Raw genomic sequence first — 7,500 nt, 5'->3', positions numbered from 1 at the left:
AATTAGAGGGCCTCAAATCCATTTTTAAAGTTAGCATAGAAAAATAACCGATTTCATTAAATCATTTTCATACATACGCCATTATACTTTTGTTCTTTATCCCTCTTCCTCATCCCTCCTGCCCTCCACTCCCCCACCCCAAAACCTGCTCCTTCCATGTCATGTAGTCTATTACCCATCCTCCAAGATCTCTTAGTTTCTCTAGTAGTCCCCTTTCCACCTTGATGACATAAAACACACACAAATAAGCACATGTGTACACATTTAAAATAGATTCTGTTTTGTTTTTTGTTTTGTCATTCTGAGTCTGGGTTATTTCACTTAAAATGTCTGTAGTTTCGTTCCTTTTCTGCAATAGTCATAATTCCATATTTATTTATCATACAAATTAAACTTCATCGTGTTTCTGCGCCATATTTCTTTTATCTACTCATCCACTGATGAACACATTGACTGATTGCATCCTAGGATACAGTCTGAGACTTGCAATAATTCTGGACTGAGCTAAGCATTTCCTTTGATTTAATGCATTGTAAAATGTAGTGGAATCACTTCAGGACCCAAATGCTGAGACATAATTTTTCATGCGTAGATATTTTTGCCTCTAGAGAATGAAGCGTTTTGTACCTGTAGCTGCAGAAACCTGAATTTGTGGTTGATTCATTTTCAACGTGGGGGTTGAGTTATTGAAAAATATATTCACATTGAAGTGAAGAATTGTTTGAATTATCTCAGGAAGTTGGAGACTACTAGAACACCACATGGAAACTTGAAGTAAAACAAGATCAGTAAGCGTCTGCATTATTCCTTTGATTTTTAAGACTTTAGGATAAGACACGGGATTACTGCCAATGCTGATTACGTCCCTTAGAACTCACAGACTTTAGCTGGGGATAGCAAAGCTCTCATGAAGTATCACTTAGGGCTCATGAAGATCAGATGATCAAGGCCAGCCTGGAGGCCAGCCTATGCTACCTGAGACCCTGTCTGCAGGGAGGGTGCATTTTATTTTAATACCTCCTGTTGCCAGTTCTTTATCCTTTTTTGTAAGTATGTGAATTTGTTGCAACTTACGACAAGACAAAATAATTTGCAGAGTCTCCAAAGAAATAAGTCCAGTTTTGGTACACACCCTTTGACTCCTGAAGAGGCAGAGGCAAGCATGTCTCTGTGACTTTGAGGCCAACCTGGTCTTACTGAGTTTCAGGCCGGCCAAGGACGCAAACCAAACAAACAAATAAAGAAAATCAGCTCAGAAGTCCAGAGTGTTTCTTATCTTAATCACATCTCTGTCATTTCTAATAGATGGGTTGGATACCATCTGGAGAGTCCTATTGTCTTCACTTTCTATTATTTTGTGGAAATTGCTGCTTTGTTATATGTAGCAGCCATTCATTCAGTTTTATGTTTACTACTGAAAAATACTCTACTATGTGAATATACTGTGGTTCCGTACCTTGTCTGTTGATAGGAAACTCACATCATTGGGCATGTGACTTTCACTTTGAATTATGTCATCTCTGAGGCCACAAAAATTAAAAATTGTTTTAAGTGTAGACAAATCTGTTGGACCTGTAGTTTCTTCCTTTCTGCACATCATCATAGATTGAATTTGATCAATCTATTGATATTGCACCTTAATTAATTTCTCACACACTTCTTTCAATTAATTTTGTCAGAATTATGTTTCCCAGCGACCCATCCTGTGGGGCAGGTCGAGCAGGATTTACCTGAAAGTGAGAGTGGGAATGATCGGGGCAGAGACGCGAAGAATGGAGTCAAGACAGGTTTCTGATCAAGACTCGTTTATTAGGCTCTCAAGCAGCTCTTTTAAAGCAAAAAGCCACAAGCAACTTTCTCACGGCAACAGCCCATTTTCGTCACTTGGCAAAGCACCCAAGGACTCACACAAGGTTACACAAAGTTTGTTATCTAGTTCTCAGGAACAGAGTGCCCTGCTGGAGAAACTGCCAAGGTCAGTCTCTGAGAAACTGAACTGTAGAGTAAACCCGCATCTGCCAAGGCCAAGAGGCAAAATTCCATCACCAGACTCCTTCACCCAGTGTGGAATCCCTCAGCTAAGCCCTGTATCACCAGCTTAAACAATTGGTTTCTCATGTTCCGAGGGCTAAGGGAGTCCTCAAATTGCTAACAAAAACAGACAAACCCCATCTCATTTCCCTGCTGTCTTTTCTTCCCCATGGTATTAATCCTAGACATAATGGTAAACGAAAACCAAGTACAGGATAATATTTTTAACTTAAAACTATGTATGAATGAGGCTGTGGAGACAGCTCAATGGTTAACTGCAATCACTGATCTTGTGGAAAACCTAAAAATTGATCTAAATGTTGGTCCTAAATATTCCCACTCCCACCTCATAGCTCGCAACCACTGGTAATTCCAGTTCCAGGGGACCTGTTCTCTTTTGACCTTCCTGGGCTCCTGCACACACATGGTCATAGATATACACTTAGGCATACACACACATACATAATAAATAAATAAATAACAATATTGTTTTAGAGCTTGAGAGATGGTTCAGTGGCTGCTCTTCAAAAGATTCTGTGTTAAATTCCCAGCACCCACATAATGGCTCACAACCATATGTAACTCCAGTTCCGGGGGATCTGATGCTCTCTTTCAGTCATTGCATGTATGTGGTACACATACATACATGTAGGCAAAACACACAGACACGTAAAAACAAATCAGCCAAAAAAGTAATTAAAGTAATAAATATTTTATTGAAATGTAAGTGTTGGTATATGCCTTTGACCCAGCCCTTTGGAGGCAGAGGCTGGAAGGTGAGTTTGAGGCCAGCCTGTTCTACAGAGCAAGTTCCAGAATAGCCAGAGACACATAATGAGACCCTGTCTCAAAACACACACACTCTCTCTCTGCCTTGCTCTCGCTCTCTCTTTACTTCATAAAAAGCGAACCATTTATAATGTTTGAGTTTTGTTTGTATGTGACCAATTCTAAACAAAAACCTCACGCCTCCCCCCACAAAACAAAACAAACAAATAAACAAAAAACCAAAACTACAAACAAACAAAAACCTCACCCTAAGGCACCCTTCTTTACCCGGTTTGTGGTGTGGGATTGGGTCCCTCCCAGGAAGACTCTCAGGGAATGACCCCCTCACAGAGAAGATTTAGAATCCCACCTAACCTCTGTCAGATGTAAATTTTACAATAAAGTAAATACTTTTTGCTTCCACATGGCTGAAAAACTGACACATCCAAATTCCCAGCATGGCGAGAGAGAGAGAGAGAGAGAGAGAGAGACAGAGAGAGAGAGAGAGAGAGAGAGAGAGAGAGAGAAAATCATTGTATTGAGTTTATTTTCTTTTGTATGTGAGGAATTTTTTAATGTAGTGTTTTAAACATTTAATTGTGACATGAATCTTATTATTTATTATGTGTTTAATTTAAATATTTATTTGTTTCTCTTTTGCATAAGGGTCTTACTCTGTAGACTGCCCTGGCTTGGGACTCAAGGCAATCCTACTGCCTCCATCTCTGAAAGTTTAGATTATTTTACTGAGCCAGCCAGCTCAGCTGAGGCGCTTGTGCATGAGGTAAATTTGTCTAATTGATGGTATTAGGCGCCTGGAGGATGGAGGGGAATGGGGTCTGCAGGAGGAGGAGAAGGCAGCAGTCCAGAGGAAATGGTTTTGGTGGAAACGACGCGACTGTTTAAAAATTGGAAGTCTTTGCAGGATTCTACCCCTGGAGAACCCACATTCGCAGGCAAAAAGGCGTGTTGAAAAGTCTAAGCCCAGGGAAATCTTTCTCCATCCGGCCTGTACGCTCTTGATTTCCGACCCAGGAGAGCCCATTTGGCGATCTCAGACAGGCCTGGATCACAAAGCCTAAGTTTAAAAAGTGTGAAGACTGTGGGAAAGAAGTTTAGTAAAGACACAGAATAAATTACCGAACTTCAACTGTTGAAGCAACTATGTACTAGGTCGAAGAGGCACTGCAACGCAGCGGAAGCGTGCCAGGCCCACAACCTAGAGGTGGACGGGTCGAAACTGTCCTTTGCTATAAAGTCTTCTTAGTGATATATCTGCTCCTAAAAGAGCAGTGCTTGTAAAGTACCTACCGTTCTCCTGGTAAAATTCAGGGCCCTCTGGTTTTCCAGCTCGATTACCGTAGAGATGGCGATGTACTGGATAAGTCCAACACATCCGTCTTCACTGGTGGCCTTAGTAACGTCAACCGCTGAGTCCTTTCTGCCTTTTTGTAGCGGTGTTTCGTTCGAGGACGTCAGGCACTGTGGTCCAGGCTAGCCTTGAACTCAAGACAATCCTCCTGCCGCAGTCTCCTAGCCGTAGTGTTTTCATAGAATGAGCGCTAGACACCGAGCAGAGGGAAAGCACTTTTATCTAGAGAAATGATGCAAGCCTCCGTGTGTGGAGCCGGCGTAGACCTGGGAATGAGATTCTGCCTTGCCTTAGAAGAAGAGAAGAAAAGGAGAAAGGGGTCCAGGTAGGAAATTATAAGGTGAGGAAGGGACAAGACAAAAAGCAAAGAAGGGGGAAAAGAGTGGAAGGTGAGAGAGGTGAAGGCAGGTGCACAAAGGGAGAAAACGAGGGAAATGGGCAGAAGAAGGCCGCAGAAGTGGGGACAAAGGAATGCTGGATGCGAGTGCAGGAGGAGGAAGGTGAAGAGTGAGGGATGTTCATGGCCCCTGTGAAGTCGAGGAAGACTGTGTAGAATTCTGGTGGAATCTTTATATCTGAGACAAACGTTAGAATAAAATAGTTGTTTTTCGCTGTATCTAGGGTACACATCAGAACGAACAGTTGTTTTCCAGAAGTACTCTGACCTTGAAGAAATCGTTGTAGAAAACAGTGATTGTTTTCTCTTGTCTATAGAGTTGTTTTTCTGAAGGAGCTTCACAGCCTCGGCAAGACTTTGCTCAGATGCTCGTGGCACACCTGGATTGTCTTGCGTCACTCAGTGCTGCCAACGGTGCACAGTAAGAACTAAAGTTACAGGGGCGTGATGTTTGCCTTCTCGGAAGAACGTAGATTAGATTAGGGGCTTTGGCATGAGGAACTTGTTTGACCCAGAATGCAACTTTTGTGTAGCAATCAATAACTATGCTTGTGACAGGCTGTTGAGTTCGACCCTCTGTTGTATGTGGTGATTAATATTTGCTACTGATATTCCTTTAGTAATGCTGCTGTTGATCCTAAACACCACACAGAGACTGGGATTTATTTAATTAACCTCGATCACAATGCTGGGCAATAGTTGTTCCATCCTAAACCTCCAAGCCCACATAGTTTCCTAATAGTTAGATTTCCCACATTATACTTGCTTTTAGTGATATGTTAGGTCCAGTCCATCTCTCCTCGTCTGTCATTCCAAGACCTCTCTCACAGCCTTGCTCTCCTAGCTCTCTCTCTTCTCTGCTCCTCTTCTGCCTCCCACTCCTCCCAGTCCTCAGGCTCCTCCCTTCTCCCCGCCTACTCCTTCTCTATTGCTCAACATCACCTACTCCTCCCTCTCCATTGCTCAACATTGTAGCTGGTTGTTTTATTTTGGCATGTTTACACAAAGTTGAGACAGGTGATGCTTAGAATAAGTATCACATGCAATGTCTAGGTTGAAACCAGAGAGTGGGGGAGAGAAATCAGCATTTGAATGAACAAGGGTGAGGTAAATACATTTCAAAAGATACCAACAACCCTAGAAATTGAGAACACTGAGACAAGACAGAGTCTCTCATACTGAAACAATCTGGGAAAAGTAACTTCAAATCTGGTTCCCAAAAGGAAACTCAAGACTTGAGAAAGCCTTCCCCATCTGAAACCACATCATGAAAAGGTACCTACAACTCCTTTAATAACCTTTGTCTTTGCCACTCTTACAAGTAAGTGACCACTGTGTTTTGTGGTCTTGGAGATGAAACCTAAAGCCTTGTACTTGCCGAGCAAATGCTCTGCCGCTGAGCTATATCTCCAGCCCTGTTTTTACTTTTTTCCTGAGACAAAAATTTTACAAAGTCCTTTGTGGTATACTTGAATTCACTCTGTAGCCCAGACAACCCTTGGACTTGAAATCATTCCTGTCAGCCAGTTTCCCAAAGTTGGAATTATAAGCCCGTAATACCAGGCGTGGCATATATATGTACATTATATATATTAAAGACAGGGTCTCAGATAGCCCAGGCTGGCTTTAAGCTTACTCTGTAGTGTAAGATGGATGATCCTGAACTTCCAATCTCTTTTCCTGCCACCCTGCACGCCCCTCCCATCCATCTCCCCACCCCAGGTCATTGATTCTGAAAACTCTGGTGTCACTATCACTTTCTGACTTTGTCTGGCTGTTTCTAGATAGACAGAAAGAAAACAAATACTATGTTTTTCCAACAAAGGGCTCCACTATATACCCCTAAGAACATGAGATTTTTTTTTTTACATGTATATCTATAATCCTAGCACTTGGGAGGCAAGAGGCAAAAGCACTGGGAGTTCAAGGTCACCATCAGCTAATTATCAAGTCTGAGGGCTACAAGAGATCCTATCTCACAAAACAAATGCAAATAAACAGAAAACTTTTTTAGGAGAAAAACAAATAACAAGACATAGAAGACAGGGTAACAGGTGACAGGCATGCTTTAATTTTTCTTTCATATTGCATAACATAACTTTGAGATTAAAAGCATCAAAGTATAATTAAAGCATGAAGCTGTTTAAGAAATAGCTGCTTCGAACTGTTAATGATTCATAATCCCAATGTGGTAAATTAGGAGGTCACAAGTCCATGCATGCCCAAACCCACAGTTTGTCAAACCAGTGCTGTGAGTTTGCTTCCTCAGAAAAGGTTCAGGAGTATCTGTTCCTCACTTTGTAGTTTGTTGGTTGTTTTTGTTTGGATTTAGGGTTTCTGCGTACCAGGTTGCCCCAGAACTTGCTCAGGTAGACTAGGCTGGCCTGGAACTGAGAGATCTGCCTGCCTTTTAAGTGCTGGGATTAAAGGCATGCACCACCATCACCCAGCTTTGTTCTTCGCCTTTAAGACACCCAACTGAGAATCAGTAGGTCCAGCAGAAAAGAATCAAACCTCTTTGGTTAGAGGGATAGTTAGCTCATTTTAAATGCATATTGAGAAAGCCCTGCTCAGAAAGAGTCCTGAGTTTCTGTGTCTTTTTGTGTGTGTGTGTGTGTGTGTGTTGAGAGAAGAACCATAGGAAGTTATGTAAGCAGAAACAGAAGGAAAAGACTTACTTGTATTGTCTCCTTCTGTGTGACCAAATCTATGTAATTGGAGCCTTTTATTTATTTATTTATTTATTTATTTATTTATTTATTTATTTAGGACAAGGTCTCAGATAGCAGAGCTGTTCTCAAGTTTGCTCTATAGTGGAGGATGACCTTGAAGTTCTGATCCTCCAACCTCTACCTTCCAATTACGCTGGAATTACAGGCATGCCCTTTCTTTCTTTCTTTCTTTCTTTCTTTCTTTCTTTCTTTCTTTCTTT

The sequence above is a fragment of the Psammomys obesus genome, unplaced genomic scaffold, assembly GCF_907164565.1.
Source record: "Psammomys obesus unplaced genomic scaffold, mPsaObe1.curated_primary_1811, whole genome shotgun sequence".
In the NCBI taxonomy this organism is placed as follows: domain Eukaryota; kingdom Metazoa; phylum Chordata; class Mammalia; order Rodentia; family Muridae; genus Psammomys; species Psammomys obesus.
Note: the sequence above shows the minus strand (reverse complement) of the source record.